This window comes from Amblyraja radiata, chromosome 8 (assembly GCF_010909765.2).
Source record: "Amblyraja radiata isolate CabotCenter1 chromosome 8, sAmbRad1.1.pri, whole genome shotgun sequence".
NCBI lineage: Eukaryota > Metazoa > Chordata > Chondrichthyes > Rajiformes > Rajidae > Amblyraja > Amblyraja radiata.
In genome coordinates, this window is record NC_045963.1 from 9,853,936 (window position 1) to 9,874,530 (window position 20,595).

General features: G+C 42.1%; 1 long non-coding RNA gene across 1 annotated transcript; it reads right to left on the bottom strand.

Moving 5' to 3' along the window:
* Window positions 1–2,119: 2,119 nt before the first annotated feature.
* Window positions 2,120–18,701, bottom strand: LOC116975734. The gene is made up of 3 exons (XR_004412730.1): window positions 18,607–18,701; window positions 10,370–10,372; window positions 2,120–2,139 (listed from the first exon to the last, which is right to left on the bottom strand). It is a non-coding gene; the product is annotated as an uncharacterized LOC116975734 (long non-coding RNA).
* Window positions 18,702–20,595: the final 1,894 nt, after the last annotated feature.

The following is a 20,595-nucleotide window of genomic DNA, read 5'->3' on the forward strand; positions in this document are numbered from 1 at the left end:
GGTTCTAATGAAAGAAAAGGAAGTATAGGAGTTCTCACAAGGTTTAGCATTTGCTTTGTGTGAAGATATTCTTCACCTTGCCATTGTGATCTGGCAGCCACTGATCTCAGTAATGAACTCTTCAATTATGTCCAGATTCTAACTCTGGAAACATGTCTTGATTACAACCGCAACGCCAGCAATTATTATCCCCACAGCTAACGAGTCAATACCCTTTTACCTGCAGACATACTTTTCGCAAAGTGAAGAAATAACACAAAAGGCAGGAAAAATTGGGAGTAGGGAGAGCAACAATGAAAATGATTGTGTTAAAGTATGAGCAGGAAGATAATGATATTAACCTTTTAAAGATTCCTGAGTAACATTGTGCAAATTGAGGCTTAGGTTATCTGATTTAGGATGTTCAGAAAATGACTGCTAAATGTTTCTCATTTCATATTTTAGGGAGAATTTACAGATTTACAAAAAACCTCTGGTGTGTGCTTTCACCGTGTTACTCAGGATGTTTCATCCTTTAAATAACACCTCATGGAGATCTGTTCCCATCAGACTTCATCGGCACGTGAGTGTATAAAATATATTTTAAAATTATTGTTACGAATATTGAAGTGAGAATGAGCTCACAGAATTTATAGATAATTTCAGAACATTTCATGAGATTCACAGGTCTTTTAACGATGGCAGTGGAAGATGTTGAGAACTATGCAAATTTTATGTGTTATGAATCATATTTTCACACATGTAATCTTGGTTTCTTCATTGCTATGGAAGGTCACTACTAAATATTCTGTAAATATCATTAATGTGATGACGGGTCAAAGTTGAATTTTTTGGACAAGCAGGTTGATGTTTAAATCAAATCTGAATTAATAATAATAATAATAATAATAAATACTTTATTGATCCCCTCAGGGAAATTCAGATGTCCAGAGGCCCCCAACCAACAAACCCACACATTCAAAACGAACGCAGACAGAAAATACATAGAATACAATGTGGACACTACGTGAGAGCAATAAATACTTAAAAAGACCAATAATTAACAATTAAAAACTAAAAAAATGCAAAAATGCATCCCCCTACAGCCTAGTGGTCCAAATTATAAAATCTAATGGGTGCAGGGGTGAAGGATCTCCTGAACCGCTCCGTTCTACAAGGCAGGGAGAGGAGCCGATTGTTGTTCCGAGTGCTCTTTTGACCCTCCAGAATTACATGGGGGGATGCCCGGGGTTTTTCAGGATGACCTGCACCTTGCGCCTCAAACGCCTCTCAAGCACATCCATCCCAGAGTCCACTCTCCCCTCCAGCACTGAGCTAGCTCGTTTAACCAGTTTGTCAAGCTTCTTGTTGTTTTCTGACACTAATGCTGTTGCCCCAGCAGACAACAACGTAGACAATAACACTTGCAACCACAGTGTTGTAAAACATGTGCAGCAGATTATTACGCACATTGAAGGATTTGAGCCTTCTGAGGAAAAATAATCTGCACTTGCCTTTTTTGTAGAGGGCGTCAGAGTTGACAGACCAGTCCAGTTTGTTATCTAGGTGCACTCCAAGGTATTTATATGTCTGCACCACCTCAATGTCAGCCCCTGCAGCGTTGAACGGCTGAAGGGGGAGCTTGGACCTGCCAAAGTTAACCGCCATCTCTTTAGTCTTAGTTGTGTTCAGGATGAGACAGTTCTCTTTACTCCAGGCACAGAAGGCACTGGTCAAGTTCCTGTATTCCTCCTCCTGCCCGTTCCTTACACATGCCACAATCGCTGTATCATCTGAATATTAATAATATTGATAGTTTAATTTCTTGCTCTGGTTATTGTTCTTGGATTGGTTTTGTGCAGATCTTTCAGAAGCTCACTAGGTCGATATGTGTAGGAAGGAATGCAGATGCTGGTTTAAATCGAAGATAGACACGAAATACTGGGGCTACTCAGCGGATCAGGCAATATCTCTGGAGAGAAGGAATGGGTCTTCAGGGTCTCGGTCCAAAATGTCACCCATTCCTTCTCTCCAGAGATACTGCCTGTCCCTCACAAGATGGATAGTTTGTAATCTGCAAACAATCATTCTATAATCTGCTAATTATTATTTTTTTGTTAGTTTCTAGTTTAGTTTAGAGATACAGGGTGGAAACAGGCCCTACGGCCTGTAAGGCAGCAACTCTACCGCTGCGCCACCATGCCACCCATGAATAATTATCTGTAATATATTTACAGAACTAGAATATTCCAAGACTTTTAACAAGGGAACTATCAAAATTTGACTGAATCTCACAATGAACTCTTAGATCAAATGAAGAGCATCTCAAAATCGAAATGAGAGGAAGAGAGAACCAGATACTCTGATATGGAATACCAAAATGTAAGTGCTTGGCAGATGAAAGCACAGTAAACATTGATGGATCATTTCAGCTTGTGGATAAGCAAGAGGCCAGAACATTAAAAGCAGGTGTCTCAGAGTGTGTTTAGTTTAGTTTAGTTTAGAGATGTGTAGAAACAGGCCCTTCGGCCCCCTTAGTGCGTGCCGACTAGCGATCCCTGCGCATTACCACTATCCTACACACGCTAGGGACAATTCACAATTTTTGCTGAAGCCAATTAACCTTCAAACCTGCACGTCTTTGTGTGTGGAAGGAAACTAGAGCTCCTGGGGAAAACTCACGCCTGTCACGTAGAGAATGTACAAACTCCATACAGCACCCGTAGTCAGGATCGAACCTGGGTCTCTGGTGCTGTAAGGCAACAACTCTACCGCTGCACCATTGTGCTACCCATGCCGTCCATGTGGAATGGGAGGTTACACAGAGAAGATGGGGTAAGGGTGTGGAGGGATTTGTCATAGGGTGAGCATTTTAAAATTGAGGGGTCGTTTAACTGGGAGCAAAGTTAGGTCAGTGAGCACTGAGGTGACAGGTGGACAGGACCACGGCAAAAATCAAATGAAGGCAGCAGAGTTTGGATGGTCTTAGTGTTATGGAACATGGGGAATGGAAGAGCAGCCAGGAGTACTCTTGGGTCTTCTTAACTTATAGTAATAAAGGGAATGATAAGGAGTTCAGAGATAGGCTGAGATAATGAAACATGGAAACATAGAAAGTAGGTGCAGTGGGAGGCCATTCGGCCCTTCCAGCCTGCACGGCCATTCAATATGATCATGGCTGATCATCCAGAATCAGTACCCCGTTCCTGCTTTCTCCCCATACCCCTTGATTCCATTGGCCCTGAAAGCTATTTCTAACTCTCTGAGGCCTTAAAGAACAAGCCCCCTAAAGAACTTCAGGCCCACCTGAGATGGCTTGGGTATATTTGAGGAGAGTCTGAAGAAGGGTCTCGACCTGAAACGTCACCCATTCCTTCTCCCCAGAGATGCTGCCTGTCCCGTTGATTTTGTGTCTACCTTTCATGTCTTGGATATAGTTCTGCTTTGCAGGCTGTAAGTGCTAGTCAGCTCCGTCTCTGCCTACTGCCATGTTATGATAGGGCACTCGCAGTCGGGTAAGAAGTTGTTGGCAGGGTGAAAATGAATTGCAGGCTTCAAATTGGCTCATGCTTGCTGGTGATCTGCTGCCTATCTCTTTGGCACCAGTGGCAGAAATCAACATCTTCCTTAATTTTGTTTTTCAGTTACTCATTGAAAGTATTGCAGATAAATATATTTTCCCACATGTATCCAGATAGTGCCCAAGAGTCACTAATGTGTGCGAGATGCCAGCAACAAAATAAATGAATCAGAAACCAAATGTTTTTAGAATATCATGCTGCATTGTCAACTGCCTATTGTCACTCTCTGAGATATGACTGCAAACAAAAAGGCAATGTCTTTCAAATTCTGCATATCTGGCGATTTTAATTGATAAAGAAAATTGTATTCACAAACAAAAATAAGGATCTCCCTAATAACAAGGCTTTGCTGCGTTTTTTCATTGATAAAAAATAAAGCTATGGTTTCCTAAGTCAAAAGGTTCATGTGAAGACCTGAATAAAATGAAGACGGAGTGGAAACTGGTTGTAGGTTGAAATAACATGTTTGTGATGCTTCTGGTGGTGGAATAGTCCACCACAAGTCACTATCTGTGCTCAGACATGTGAAATCACCTCTTAAAGAAGCACGGGCAGCAAGAATCCGTGAAGCTAATTACCTCGGCAAATGGCAATACTGTAAGCGTATCAGAGGAAACATTAGACTCAGAACCACTGATACTTTACTCTTGGTATGTACCTATACCTATTATACCAAAGGGGGTTGAAATCACACTGTATGGTATGAATAACAAGCACATTAATGCAAAGGCATAACATTTATCCGTCCATTATTTTTACAGAGCTACTGCTCCATTTATTTTAAATGGGTGATTGATTTCATTAAAATAGTGGGCCAAGGAATTTCATACGAATGTTATTATCATCACATAGCACAATTTTAATAAGTGTTTTAAGTGAGGACGCTCATTTTTAGCTTTCATTTCTCTTTTTCTTGAAAAGAAAAAAACATGCTGCACGAAGCGACTGTGCATTAAAGAGCACCTATTTCCTCTGGTATTGTTAGTGACGTGGGATTGAGGGATTGTGAGCATCTGCATCAGGCCTTTCTGTTCAAAGGATTCAATTAAAAAATAATTACCAAAAGATTTGTGTAGTAGAACATGACTGAGCCGAATGAATTGATGTTTCCTTTTCATCTGCGATAACAATGAACTGCTTCCTTAATTAAAAAGAAAATAGAAGTTTGCTTATGTGTACAAGAGTAAGAACTATATTTGCAGTGGGACTGTGCTGATAACTAAGCCCCTCTGAAGCTTTGCTCGTGAACCCAGTTGCTTTCCTAAGCCCTCTTTACCAGCTTTCAGTTTATAATTGATAAGGAGAATCATTAAAGAACATTAAAACGTTCAAACCATCAAAGCTTCCGGGTATGGTAGTAGTGTGAATAAGTTATTGAATTGGCATCAAGAGTTCTGGACCATTGATCCAGGAACATATTGTAAGTTTGAATCCCACCATGGCAGCTGGGGAATTTAAACTCAAGTAATTACATAAAATGTTTTAAAAAACCTTGTCTCAGCAACAGTAACTGTGAAACTACTGAATTGTCGTAAAACCCCATCTGGTTCACTAAATTTCCTTCAGGGGAGGAAATTTGCCACAGTTTCGCAGTCTGTTGCATGGATGACTCCTGATCCCCCGGTGAACTTGAACCTTAGGTGTCTCCTCAGAGCAGAGCCATTAGGAATGGACAATAAATGCAGCAATTGGCATCCTGAGGAGGAATAAATGAGGAAAAAAAATGGTGCTCGTACTAAAGCCCCTTCTGTCCCATTCACTAATTTTGGGAAATTGTAGGAACATTTTGCAGAAACTATAAACTCTGCAGTTCATCATTTGGAGTTTATTGCAATAATAATTGAAAAACAAATCTAATTATTAAAATTATTGGATAGGTACACCTTCATGTTATCAGGCAACTGAATCATCCTACCATATCTAGAGAGCAATGCTGAACTACAATCTACCTGTTTGGTGACCCTCGGACTATACTTGATTGGACTTTTCTAGCCTTACCTTGCACTAAACGTTATTTCCTTATCATGTATCTATACACTGTAAATGACTCGATTGTAATCATGTAATGTCTTTTTGCTGACTGGATAGCACACGACAAAAGCTTTTCACTGTGCCTCGGTACACGTGACAATAAATACGAAACTAAACTAAACTAAACGTAAGCCACAGTGGCATTCGTAGGGAATGGGCCACATATTACCCATATATGAGGGTGGGACAGACAGCAGTTTAAGGATGTGGACATGGTTGTCATGGGATTGGCCTTCTCTCTCAGCTCCTAAGTTGCTACTTCCCTTAAATACCATCTTAAAATCTAGTTCTAATGCTAAGTTTAGAATCGGAATGAATATAGGAATAAGTTATGGCTAAACTGGAGATATCGTGCTGTAATCCAGTTCACCTAAAATAGATAGGAGGTCAAGTTCTCATTAACAATGGTATTTTGGGGAAATGTTGATGGGAAAGAGGTAGTGGGCTGCAAAGGTAATTAACTCTGCGGTGTGATATTCAACAGGGACAGGTACTGTGCACACACATTAGATGTGGCTTGTAGTGACAGATTTTCATTGAACGCAACACTTCAATAATGAATTTAAATTCAAAATATAGATCTTTAAAGAAATTATTTAGAAATCTTTGAAACATTATGTCTATGTGTGTGTATAAATAATACACACACACACACACACACACATGGTTATGTAGAACTTAGTTTGATTTAACTAATTGGGGCAGGTTTGGTGTAAAAATATAATGGTTTGACCAAACTTATGGCTGCGTTAATATGTTCTGTCCAGTTATATTTCTTGTTGGGACTATAAAAGAGGTTTCCCAAGATTTCGAATGGTAGGCAACAGTAAGAAATGAGCAACGTACACTGTGGTTCTTTGAACTGCAAACTGAATTGTTCATAGTTCATCTTTTCTATTAAGAAATAAATATTTATTTGGTTTCTTGACTGTCTTCTAATGAACGAACAAGTTTCCATCATCCTTGAGCCAGGGGGACAATCAAGTTGTTGACAAGCCAGTATCTCTATCAAAAACCCCACAATGTTCTGGACTAACTCAGCAGGTCAGGCCACATCTATAGAGAACAGAGAGAGGTGATGTTTTGGGTTAGGACCTTTCTTCAGATTCCTCGCATCCCACTGATGACTCCTGCTCCCATCCCCAACATTTCCGTTTCTCCTCATGTATTCCTCTGCCGGCCTCAGAAGGGTCTCGACCCAAAACAACACCTAATCTTTCTACTCAGAGATGCTGCCTGTTCCACTGAGTTACCCCAGCATTTTGTGTCTATCTTCAGTGTAAACCAGCATTTGCAGTTCCTTCCTACACACTTAAACTCTCTGGACCTCTTTATTTCCAACTGCCTATGCGACATCAACTGTATTGTCTCCTCAACTCCCCTTACTCACTCCAATGCCACCACCTCTGAACACACAGCCCTCCACTCGCTCAGTAACAATCCCAACATTGTTATCAAACCCGCTGACAATGAAGGTGCCATTGTAGCCAGGCTGGATGACCTCTACCATGCTAAGGCCAGCCCCCAGTTATCACACACTTAGTCAAATCGATCAGGACCCTATGGACAAATACCAGGTCATCATCTCCCAGATCATTACTGATCTCATCACCTCATATGATCTTCCCTCCACAGACTCCAACCTATAGCATTCATAGCATATTGCTTAATTCATTGCTTAATTCATAACAAAAGGATTTGAGTATAGGAGCAGGGAGGTTCTACTGCAGTTGTACAGGCCCTTGGTGAGACCACACCTGGAGTATTGCGTACAGTTTTGGTCTCCTAATCTGAGGAAAGACATTCTTGCCATAGAGGGAGTACAGAGAAGGTTCACCAGATTGATTCCTGGGATGGCAAGACTTTCATATGAAGAAAGACTGGATAGACTCGGCTTGTACTTAGAAGATTGAGGGGGGATCTTATAGAAACTTACAAAATTCTTAAGGGGTTGGACATGCTAGATGCAAGAAGATTGTTCCCGATGTTGGGGAAGTCCAGAACAAGGGGCCACAGTTTAAGGATAAGGGGGAAATCTTTCAGGACCGAGATGAGAATTTTTTTTTTCACAAAGAGAGTGGTGAATCTGTGGAATTCTCTGCCACAGAAAGTAGTTGAGGCCAGTTCATTGGCTATATTTAAGAGGGAGTTAGATGTGGCCCTTGTGGCTAAAGGGATCAGGGGGTATGGAGAGAAGGCAGGTACAGGATACTGAGTTGGATGATCAGCCATGATCATATTGAATGGCGGTGCAGGCTCGAAGGGCCAAATGGCCTACTCCTGCACCTATTTTCTATGTTTCTAAAGCTTATCAGCCCCGCACTTATATCGCCTTCCCAAAAGCCACAAACACGACTGCCCAGAAGGGTCTCGACCCGAAACGTCACCCATTCCTTCTCTCCAGAGATGCTGCCTGTCCCGCTGATTACTCCAGCATTTTGCATCTACCAGCCCTGGCGGACATTGTTTCTGCCTTCTCTTACCCCACAGAACCAGTCTGAGGAAGGTTCCTGATCCAAAACATCACCTTTGCATGTTCTGCTGAAGTGCACTCCAGTACTTAATATCTTTTTTTGTTAAGCAGCATCTGCAATTCCTGGTGTCTCCATCTCGATTACAAAATCTACCCTTTAGAAGGGTGGCACGGTGGTGCAATGGTAGAGTTACTGCCTTACATCACTAGCAGCACCAAAGACCCGGGTTCGATCTTGACTAAAGGTGCTGTCTTTACAGAGTTTGTACGTTCTTCCCGTGACTTTTCTTCAAGATCTTCGGTTTCCTTCCACACTCCAAAGACTTAGAAGTTTGTAGGTTAATTGGCTTGATATAAGTGTAAATTGTCCCTATTGTGTGTAAGATAGTGTTAATGTGTGGGGATCGCTGGTTGGTGTGTACTCGGTGGGTCGAAGGGCCTGTTTCCACGCTGTATCTCCAACCTAAACAAAGGAGTCAGGGCTAGTTTAAATAAAATACCTGCATTAACTGCATAATCATACAATCATAAGCTGGTCAGAAGCCTGCAAGTTGATAAATATTTATATTTCCGAAGAGTACAGTAACAAAAGCTATCTTTCGGTACACATATTAATTATTTATTATCTAAATAGAAAACCTTAAGGTAATATTCCCAATCTTAAATAAACTCTCAAGCATAAGGTTGCTAAGTTTTTAGCTAACAATCTCATCAATGAGCCAATGTCTTAAGTGGTGTGCTAATGACAGCGCACAGATAACCCCCTCAGTAACAACAAGCTGCTAGAAATCCTGCAGAACTTTACTTTTGACCTTTTTACCAATTGATCACTTAAAATGTAGAGACCATACAATTAGAGGCGTGGTGCCAGGGCTTTGGCCAGGTTTGGCGGTGACCACGCCGACAATCGCAGTAGGACGAACGCACGTGATCACTTTTATTTACAACAGTAAGAAAGTCCAAGACTGCAAGTCCAGGCCGCTGTCCCTCACCATCAGGGCACATGTGCGGTGGAGTTGGAGGTCTCGGAGTTTTTCCGGTACCTAGTCCTGGTCTTTGATGGAAGAGCCGTGGCAATCTCAGGCATCTCCCTGGAGTTTGCCCTTGCCTCAGGAGGAGGAGCTGGCGGTCTCAGGTTTACCCTTGCGGCTCAGCTTTAAGGTTGAAAGAGGTGGCCTAGCCGTTTCTGGGTTATCCTGGCAGCTAAGTCTTTGCTTCTGTGTGTGGCCACAGCCCCTCGTGGTCCGTGGGAAGGAAGAGGCGTTGGCGTCTCAGGCTTTCCCCCCACCACTCAGTCCAAGCCTCAGGAGAGGAGCTGGCTATTTAGGGCTTCTTCCCGGCAGCCCAGTGTTCACCACACGGTGATGATGGTGGTCTTGGGTTTGTGCCAGTGGCTCAGTCTAACTCAAGTTTTGCAATAGGGGAACATGACTGGCAGGGAGGTTCCCCACTTTCCTCTTTCTCCCCACTTTCCTCTTTCTCCCCACTTTCCTCTTTCTCCCCACTTTCCCCTTTCTCCCCACTCTCCCCTTTCCCCTTCTCCTCACTGGCCGGAATGCCTGGGCTTTAAAGAGAGTGAGCTGACAAGGATCAGGGGGCCAAACCAATATCAGCTGACTGTTACCAATGATGCTGGGGTTTGGCCTCTCCTGGCCTGTCTGCCAGTGATATGGATCAGAGTGGCATCCGAGAGAGAGGGGGCGCTGTCGCAGTGGCTTATTGCTTGAAGTACAATTTAGGATTGAGTTTAATACTAAAAGCATAACAAAAATAGATCGGTTTACAATCAGCAGTTCATTCAGATCTGAACTATAGGAATTACTGGAGACACATGACAAAATACTTGGTGAATGTCAGCAGTTTGCCCAGAAACATACTTTTTCTGACAATGCATATTTAAGAGTTACGCATGTGTACAGATGTAATCTGTGAGCGGCCAGACCGAAGGATTTTGATTCCTTTTAACATTGCTTATGGAAATGTAAAAAAAAATGACTTCCATTTATGCAACACCTTTCATATTATCCTACGGTCCACTCTTTCTTTCCAACTTAAGTTGGCATAATAAAGAGTGCTCATTTTGGGGAAATTGCTGTGTTCGGGCTAAAACTATTAGCTATTAACAAGAGAATAGCAGAATAGTTAAAAGTTGAACGTTGCAACAGTGAGAGACATTTCAGTGTATCCTATTGTCTATTGAAATTTCTATATGAAAACAATTTTCATTTGCCTCAGCAAACCCAAGCAATGTGGGCAGGCTCCAAATTCATATTCCACATGCAGCTGCTGAAATGCAAAACTATACCAGCTAAGCCAAAATCTGTTATTTGTCTTGCAATCTTAGAATATTAATACAAAGTTTATGCCAATTGACTCTAATGCAGATCAGCATAGACTAGAATTATTTTATCATATCCACCTTTTCAAAATATGATTTTTGCAATAACATAACTTTTTTTCCACATGCCTATATTCGTTTAGTCAGATCTCATCCATCACTATTTATTTATATGCTTTTGAATTGCATTCCAGTATTCCATTCTGAATATGATAATGAAGAAAATTAAGAGGTTGGGCAGCATGGTGGCGTAGCAGGAGAGTTGCAGCCTTACAGCGCTTGCAGCGCCAGAGACCCGGGTTCGATCCCGATTTTGGGTGCTGTCTCTGCAGAGTTTGTCCGTTCTCCCCGTGACCGCGATCTTCGGCTTTCTCCCACACTGGTTAATTGGCTTGGTATAACATAATTGTCCATAATGTGTGTAGGATAGTGTTAATGTGTGGGGATTGCTGGTAGGTGCGGACTCGGTGGGCCGAAGGGCCTTTTTTTGCGTTGCATCTCTAAACTAAACTAAACTAGAATAATGTTACCGACTATTGATTAGTTGGCAAATTTCCGTGAAAAAATATCCAACAGTTTAAAACTGGATCAAGCTCATAATAAGTGTAGCCTCACCAGAATTAAAATGTTAAATCATTTTTGAGATGAATCCTATGGAATAAACTCAGCAAATATTTCACAGCAAATCAAAAGCCCTGTTTGATACAACAGTATGTTTTATCCAGTGGAGAGAATAGCATGCATAGATTTCAATAAACAGAGTTAAAGAAAGGATATTAATTAAGGGTAGGATTTGGTCTGATTCAGTCCTGTACATAAGACAAAGGTTAAGTAAATGCCAGGGTAGGTATGTTTAATCAAACAATGAATATTAGTTTTAGATTCATTAATGCTGGCTGAGAAAACAGAGTAAAATTGGAATCTTGATTGCTGCTAAATCAAGAAGACAGAGCTGTTTCTGTTCAATCTATATCTAAATTAGCCTCGTAAGAGGTCTAAGAGTACCCAATTAACAGTATTAGGAGGGACATTTTCAAATAGCATCTTCCCTAGATTGAGATCATGCTCTTTTCCAAAGGGGAGCCGTTAAACAATTAATAGCAATAAACACAAATTTAATATTAGAAAAAGGTTCCTTAATAATAACCCAAATAGTCTTAACCAGTCTATGCAATTAGAATCTCTTGACACATTAAATGGAGTTCACTGAGATAATAAATATAGTACAAATCCAGAGGCACTCGGATTACAGTGCTCTTAAATGAATTTGAGAACTTGATCATTATTAACATGAATGATTAATGGAAAGCAATCATTGTCTCAATCAATCATCTCCTTTGAAAATTTGCATTGGATACAAAGACACACTGTGTTTTTGTCAGCTGCGACTTATTTATCTAAAAAAACTGATCCGAATGCCCTGGTTCCCTTTGCCAAATGCTGCTGAATCTCAGATTTACTTGCAGTCTAACTGAGTAGTTACTATCGTCCAATATTAGGATTGTATTCTGACACCACATGTAGGTGAATCGAGGACCAGCGGACATATGTTTCAGGTGAAGAGGAAAAGATTTAATAGGAATCTGAGGGGTAACCTTTTCACACAAAGGGTGGTGGGTGCACGGATCAAGCTGCCAGAGAAGGTAGTTGAGGCTGGGCTATCCCAACATTTAAGAAACAGCTAGACAGGTACGTGGATAGGACAGGTTTGGAGGGATATGAAGCAAACGCAGGCAGGTGGGACTTAGTGTAGCTGAGACATGTTGGGCCGGTATCACTATGACTCTATGCAAAATCATGTGTCAGCTCTCACAATATAATACAACTACAAGTTGAATTCCTGGAAACAAGGATCTGAATGTATTTGGTGCAGCAGTGTGGCTGTTGTATCTGAAGACTAATAACCTAAAGGGCTCGATTGAAAATGCAGAGAACAAAAGTTCCACTTGGTAATTTGAGAAATTGAATTGGAATAAAAACATAGAGCAGAAAACTAGACTATAGATAAACAATAAACCCTCGCAGTAACAGAACATGGAGAGGGGGTCAGTGTCCGCTATAGTTGATTCTCCTCTATAACCGAGTGTGGGGGGAGTTTAACCCAAGGTCGGGAGGGAAGAAACATGGCGTTGGCGAGTGAGGGGGGTTGGACAAGTGGGAATTCACAGGCTAGGGTTGCCAACTTTCTCATTCCCAAATAAGGGACAAAAAGGTCAAAATACAGTACGAATTCATGACAGCAATTCGTTGACCGACTCACTGGCCGTTGCTGGGTGAATGATGAGTTGGCCCAGGTGCTGGACTGCACACAAAGCCCAGCCGGCGGGCCAGCTGAGTAGTTTTTGGCCCGGGCACCGCAGGCAACTCATGAACCGATGATCGGCCATGAGAAGGAGGGGTGGTGGTGTCGGAGGTAAGCAAAGGTCCGATGGTTGGACAGCTGGCCGGGCTGCGAACCGACGGGGCCACGGGCGAGGCGCTGCTGCTGCACTCCATGGGCTGCACGGGTGAGGCGGTGCCGGACGTGGCTTTCCAACCCGACAGTCCACTCGACCTGCATAGTAGCAGTCAAATATGGGACAAGGGCGGTCCCGTATGGGACAAACCAATTTAGCCCAATATACGGGGTGGCCCGGCTAATACGGGACAGTTGGCAACCCTACTTCAGAGCCCCCGGCCCCACATGTGGTGCGTCAGGGACGGGCCCGGTACATATGCCATCTTCGTGCTGCTCGCTCTCTCCATTCCCACAACCAGAAGCATGCCAAATGATCCCAGCTCAGTGGGCAACCTGGCGGAAGTGGGGGCCAGTGCAACAGGGAGCCTCTGTCCGCGATAACAAAATCCTTTATATACAGAAGATAGACACAAAAAGCTGGAGTAACTCAGCGGGTCTGGCAGTATGTCTGGAGAAAAGGAATGGGTGACGTTTCGGGTCGAGACCCCCCTTCAGACCGAGAGTTAGGGGAAAGGTTAACAAGAGATATAGACAGTGATATAGAGAGACATAGAACAAATGAATGAAATATATGCAAAAAAGTAACGGTGACACAGGAAGCAGGCCATTGTTAGCTGTGTGCTAGGTGAAAACGAGTTACAGACAATGAGACTCAGCAAGATGACTTTGAAGCTCATGACTTGGGTGGGGAAGGGATGGAGAGAGAAGGGATTCAAGGACTACTTGAAGTTAGAGATCAACATTCATACCGCTGTGTGTGTAAGCTGCCCAAACGGAATATGTTGCTGTTCCTCCAATTTGCGCTGGGCCTCACTCTGACAATGGAGGAGGCCCAGGACAGAAAGGTCAGAGTGGGAATGGGAAGGGGAATTAAAGTGTTTGGCAACTTGGAGATCAGGTGGATCCAGGAGGACTTGAGCAAAGGTGGCCAGTGAAACAATTGCCTTGTCTACGTTTGGACCATTATTGTGAAGGGTTACTGTATTAGTAAAAGTGACCATGAAGTTTTTTGGGGGTCCTCACACAAAAGTTCACTGACATGAATTATAGATATCAGTGATCTGGTCTACCAGAGCCCGCCCTATAGATGACCCCAGAGAAACATAACTGATCGTTAATACCTGCTGAAGTGACCTATTGGACTATTGGTTGTTCTGGGTAAGTCCATCCTAAGCATTTACTCAGAACAATTAGGGAAGGACAACAAATACCAATATCTTGAACATGATTTTTTTAAATAAAAGCAATAAATTAAAAAAAATTATATGAGCTTTTATAAATGCTCATATAATTGCACTTATAAATGTGGGCGTATGAGGTCATTTTATTCAGCGATGCAAGGGTTGAGGTTAGGGGATTCTCTGCAGAAAGATAACAGAACAAAACAATAGTAAAAGGTGTGCATTGAATTTGTGGAGTCTGTTGTGTTATCGTACTGTTGTTCCGATCAGTGGTCAAACCATCTCATAACGCTGCTGGTAAAACATTACAATATGTCGAACTATTTGTAGAGGGCATTGGTTGTTATATTGGATATTGTAAGAGCTTTGCAAATATGTAAAAATGAAAAGGTTAACACAACTATTCATAGTTCCCTTGAGATAGATAGAAAATATTACAATGGGAAATAGGAAATGATAGGGACCTGGAATGAATATTTATAATCTGTTTTTATTGTATATATAACAAGTAACTAACCAGCAGTGATGGAAACCCAACTTTATAATGAGAGTCAGGAACTTAAACTATTTAATATCAGTAAAGATAAAACACTGGGGAAATTAATGGGATTCAAATTCTACATATCACCCAGAGCTGATGGCCTACAGCCTGGGGTTTTATAAGTTTGGTACAGAGATGGAGGCTGCATTGCTTGTGATTTTCCAGAAATCCCTGACTTATTGAATGGTTCCTGTACACCGTCAAGTAATAAATGTAAGCCCACTGTTTCAAAAAGAAGGAAAAAATTAAATCGGGAGCTGCTTAACAACATAATTCGTTTAGTTTAGAGATACAGTGCAGAAACAGGCCCTTCGGCCCACCGAGTGTGCCCCGACCAGCGATCCTCGCACTTTAACACTATTCTACACACACTAGGGACAATTTACATTTATAACCAAGCCAATTAACATACAAACCTGTACGTCTTTGGAGTGTGGGAGGAAACCGAAGATCTCAGAGAAAACCCACGCGGTCACGGGGAGACCGTACAAACTCCATACAGTCAGTATCCGTAGTCAGGATTGAACCGGGTCTCCAGCGCTGTGAGCGCTGTGAGGCAGCAACTCTACCATTGCGCCACCACGCCGCCCTGGAAAATAAGGAAAATAGTGCAAACTATAAAAATGGGCTGAAGCGCCAGAAAACTACAAAAACAATCGGGCAGAGTCAGGAGGAAATCTGCTCTGACAAATTTGGAAGATGCAGGCACATCAGTGGAAGTAGTACGTAGCAGACCTAGATTTTCAGCAGGAATTTGATAATATTTCATGCAAGAGGCTGTTACAAGTAAAAAAATAGCATCAATGGAGTATTCGGCCACAAACAGAAAATAGTGAGCAGGAATAACCAGGCCAATTTGAAGATGGCTGACTGTAGCTATTTTGGTGCCAGAAAGGTAAGTCTTAAGTCTTTAGTCAGAGGGTGGTGAATCCGTGGACTTCTTTGCCACAGAATGCTGGGGAGGCCAAGTCAATGGATATTTTTAAGGTAGAGTTAGATAGATTTTTGATTAGTATGGGTGTCAGGGGTTATGGGTAGAAGGCAGGTGAATGGGATTGGGAGGGAGAGGTAGATCAGCCATGATTAACTGGCAGAGTTGACTTGATGGGCCGAATGGCCTAATTCTGCTCCTATCACATGACCTTATGAGTATAAGAGTAAGAGATTCTTTCTGGAATTATTTAGGCTGGAGTACTGTACGTAATTGATGCCATGAAAGAAGGATATACTTAAGTACAACAAAGATTTGCTGGGATGACTCGTGGGATTAGAGGGATCTTCTGTGGGGAAACATTCAGCAGAATGGCTTACGTTCTTCGGAACTAAAGGTGAACACAGCAAAATGTTGAACATTTTAGAAGGCTTTGACAGGCAAGGTGTGAAATTATTTCCCTTGGCTGTTGTGACTGGAAGTAAGAATCATGGTCTCCCTATCGGAGGATCTGTTATTTAGGACTGAGATGAGTTAAAATAGTCTTAATGCAGAGTGCCATGGATATCTGGACTTCTCCATGATGTTTAGTATGGTCAAAAGTTAGAACAACTGTTTGTAAGGCAGGCAAGGCAATGAAACAATATGGTGATGCAGAAATGTGGCACCATGTAAAAGCTCAGCTAAGAAAGGTGGAATTAACTTAATTGACCTATACCTGCTCATCTTTCAATTTGGTTTATGAATCTTCTTAAACATTGCTGCATGATTATGTTAAAATGCTTGTCCATTAAATCAGTTGAATCCAATCATATAACAACCATATAACCATATAACAATTACAGCACAGAAACAGGCCATCTCGGCCCTTCAAGTCCGTGCCGAACACTTATTTTTCAAATGCTGTTATCATGCATTGTACAATTTGATTGTTCTAATGCATGCCCATTGCACTTTATTATAACTAGCCAGATTGTTAGAAGAAATTATGATGATCAGAAACTTCTGTTTGTTCAAGTAATCTGTAGAATTTGCAGAGTATTTCTTGAACAGTACAAACATACAGTGAGTGGATAGTTCACATGAAATGCACAGTCTTCGTGTTGCTGCAATGCTTAAACAATAGGAAGGCTTGACCATTTTCATCAGAAGATGGCCTGTCTATCGGTGCCACACAGTCATGTACATAACACATACAGTATCATCAATCAGCATCAACAACAGCATAATGACATTGTTAGCTCAGCAAGCAATTTTACTTTGCTCTGAACTATCAGGAGATCAAATTGTTTATCATTTGAGGGAGAACCTATGATTTATTAACCTTTTCCTGGTGGAGGTTATTGTATCTGATTTCCAGTTGTCTGTCATTATCCACATTTTACATGTTCTCAGCTCAGGACTGTCAAATTCAATTGTAAAAAACATTTAAAAAAAACACAGACCAGCAGTTGAAAGAATTCTGCGCCTCTTTTTACCACCGGTTGTTAAGAAAGAAGTTACTAATTTATTCAGTTGGAGGACCTAACAGTAATGCTATCTTCAAATGTCAAAATTCCCCAAAAACGGAAGTTGCCAGGTGCCACGGAGGTTTCTTTAATTTCTCTCCAAACCATCTTGACCGGTGCTGAAAAGCTTGAGTGGAATGCTAATGTTCAGAGTGATCTAGCAAGTTCCTCGTTATTGCTTTGGAGATGGGGGGTGGGGGGGGGGGTGACAGGATATGTTAGTCATTGCATGGCATTGAAGTATGTCTGAATATACTAAATCTAGGTCAGTGGATAAGGAGCAAAATGATATATAAATATTGGAATGGACCTTCTGCACCAATATCAGTACCAATGCCAGGTCTTGGTTTTAAGTGCGGGACAAATCACCACAGCAGTGTTGATCCAAAATGGGAAATGAGAAATGGGAGAATATAGCTGCCAGGAGAAGGCCAATATAGTTGTTTGTACTATTAATTTATACTTGTTTTGAAATTTTTCTTTGTCAAGTCAGGGGGAGTTCCCCCCGACACGGGTACCATGTAATCCCGTGCTGCCTGCTCCATGGTCGGATAATCGGCGACTAAACCGTCTCCCCCACCTGGTTTGCCAGATGAGGAGGGGGCTGTGGACCTCCAGCAGGACCAAAAACAAGACCTGTCAAAGGGCGGATGAGCTCCTAGCGAGCCAACGGCCATCCACACTTCAGTGGAAGTTTCGATCACTGTCGTACATCACATTGTAAGGCACCGTGCCCGTCAGAAACCAGCACCACTGCGTCGCTAATATTTTCAACGATTTAATAATAATAATAATTTTCTTCCCACTGTCATTTCCCCTGACTGTCAGTCTGAAGAAGGGTCTCGACACGAAATGTCACCTATTCCTTTTCTCCAGAGATGCTGTCTGACCCCCTGAGTTACTCCAGCTTTCCGTGTCTGCCGTCAGTTTAACCCAGCATCTGCAGTTCCTTCCTACACATGTCGCCTGTTCCACTGTGAAATTTCCTCAAGGTATGCCTACTTTGAAGAAGTTCTTCTCCTGTCTCCGACAAGAGTACTGCGACAGCAGGAGCCCAAACACAATTGTTGCTCAATGGTTCCTGACAGAGGGAATGAATTTCAAAAAAGTTCTTTGAAAAACTGTTGCACTTCAAGTTATTATTGCAAAATATTCTAAAAATAACAGTCCAACAGATAACAGTACACAAAATGAATAGTGAAATTATGATTTAATTTCAAATATAGTTTATCATAAAAAAACATGTACCGTACAGAAAATACAAGTGGTACATGGCTCTCTTTACATTCATAGTACCATCCAGTCAATACATTATATTTACCATGCATCAAGGCTATTCACATTCCCTGTTTAAATAGATGGAGCCAGGAAATGTTTGGCCACATATAAGGGACAGGCTACTGCTTCAGGCTCTGAAGTGAAACTAAGAAATGTCATGATGAAAGATACAATGAAACAGAATTGCAACCACATATATAAGTTAAAGCATGAAGAGCATATCATATCTGGTTTTTTTTTAATGTAAAAATGAAAGCCATACTGAAATTGATTGATTGATTCAATGGAAGCAGGTCCTTTGGTCGACCGAGTCCACGCCGACCATTGATCACCTGTTTAACTAGTTCTACACTATCCCGCTTTTGCATCCACTTCCTACACACTAGGGGCAATTTATGGAGGCAAATTTTATCTGCAAACCCGCACATCTTTGGGATGTGGGAGGAAACCGGAGCACCCGAAGGAATCCCAGTTGGTCACAGGAAGAACAGACAAACTCCACACAGAAAGCAGGATCAAACCCGGTCTCTGGCACTATGAAGCAGCAGCTCTACCAGCTGCGCCACTGATAATAGACAATAGACACTAGACAAATGACAATCAGTGCAGGAATAGGCCATTCGGCCCTTTGAGTCAGCACCGCCATTTAATATAATAATTGCTGATCATCCACATTCAGTACCCCGTTCCTGCCTTCTCCCCATATCCCCTGACTCCACTGTCTTTAAGAGCTCCATCTAACTCGCTCCCAGAGAAAGCACCCAGAGAATTGGCCTCCACTGCCAAATCTTTGGGTGAAAATGTTTCTGAATGGCCTACCCCTAATTCTTAAAGAGTGGCCCCTGGTTCTGGATTCCCCCAACATCTTACAAACCAGCGCATCATTGGGATGTGGGAGGAAACCGGAGCACCCCGGAGGAAACCCAGTTGGTCAGAGGAAGAACAGACAAACTCCACACAGAAAGCAGGATCAAACCCGGTCTCTGGACTGGCAATGTGAAGCAGCAGCGCTACCAGCTGCGCCGCTAGTCTGGAAAGAAAGGAATTTCACTTCTAAATATAGTGTGTTCATGATCCTGGGTTGTCTCACAGAACTCCTGATGCACAGCCATTATAATGCTGATGAGCAAATTCATCAAGTATATCACCATGAGTAATGCAAAGATCAGTCAAATGAAGAAGGGTCTCACCCCGAAACGTCAACCATTCCTTCTCTCCAGAGATGCTGCCTGTCCCGCTGAATTACTCCAACTTTTTGTGTCTATCTTTAGTTTAAGCCAGCACCTGCAGTTCCTTCCTAGACAAATGATTGAGCAGGTCAAGAGAAGGTCTTTGTGTAGGAAGGAACTGCAGATGCTGGTTTAAACCAAAGATAGACACAAAAAGCTGGAGTAACTCAGCGGGACAGGCAGCATCTCTGGAGAGAAGGAATGGGTGACGTTTCGGGTCGAAACCCTTCTTCAGACGTTAGGGATAAGGGAAACGAGAGATATAGACAGTGATGTGCAGAGATAAAAAACAAGTCAAGTCAAGTCAAGAGTGAATGAAAGATATGCAGAAAAAGTAACGAGGATAAAGTAAACAGGCTGCTTGTAGGCGGAAAATGAAAAGCTGATGCGACTTGGGTGGGGGAGAGATAGATAGAGAGAGAGGGAATGGCGGGGCTACCTGAAGTGAGTGAGTTCAACATTCATACCACTGGGCTGTAAGCTGCCCAAGCGAATGATGAGATGTGTAGAGAAGGTTTTTTGTCCAGTATGTCAAGATTGCTCCTAGTTCTACTGTGACCTTCTACATCCACCTGACAATTCCAGATTAGACCCCCATATATTGCTGCTTTTGATATACTGCATCTTTCTCAGTATTGCATCGACATGATGCCCTGATTTTGTGCGCAGATCTGTAGGAACCTTATGCCCACATGGTGAGAAACTGTGTCAAAGTGACACTGACAGTTGAAATCTCAATTAAGTATCGAACCCTGCATAGAAAGAGCTGACTTTTAGACAATCAAGTAGTCTTCTTCAATACAATGACTTTCCTGTCAGGGAACCTCATCATGAATAGTTAAAAGTGTTAAATGTCATTTAAAGGTTAATCTAAATGAAACACACTCATTCCATTTCTCTCTTCATCACTTGTTCCAACAAGATGCAATGTGCTCCCTTGCTTTTCACTTCTCCCTACATCTGCCATGCTCTTCCCAACATGACATTCCTTCACCGTTATTCGCACCAGATTGCCACTTCCTTTTTTATATCTCCACAGACTCAGTGCACAAAGAACTGAAAGAGTT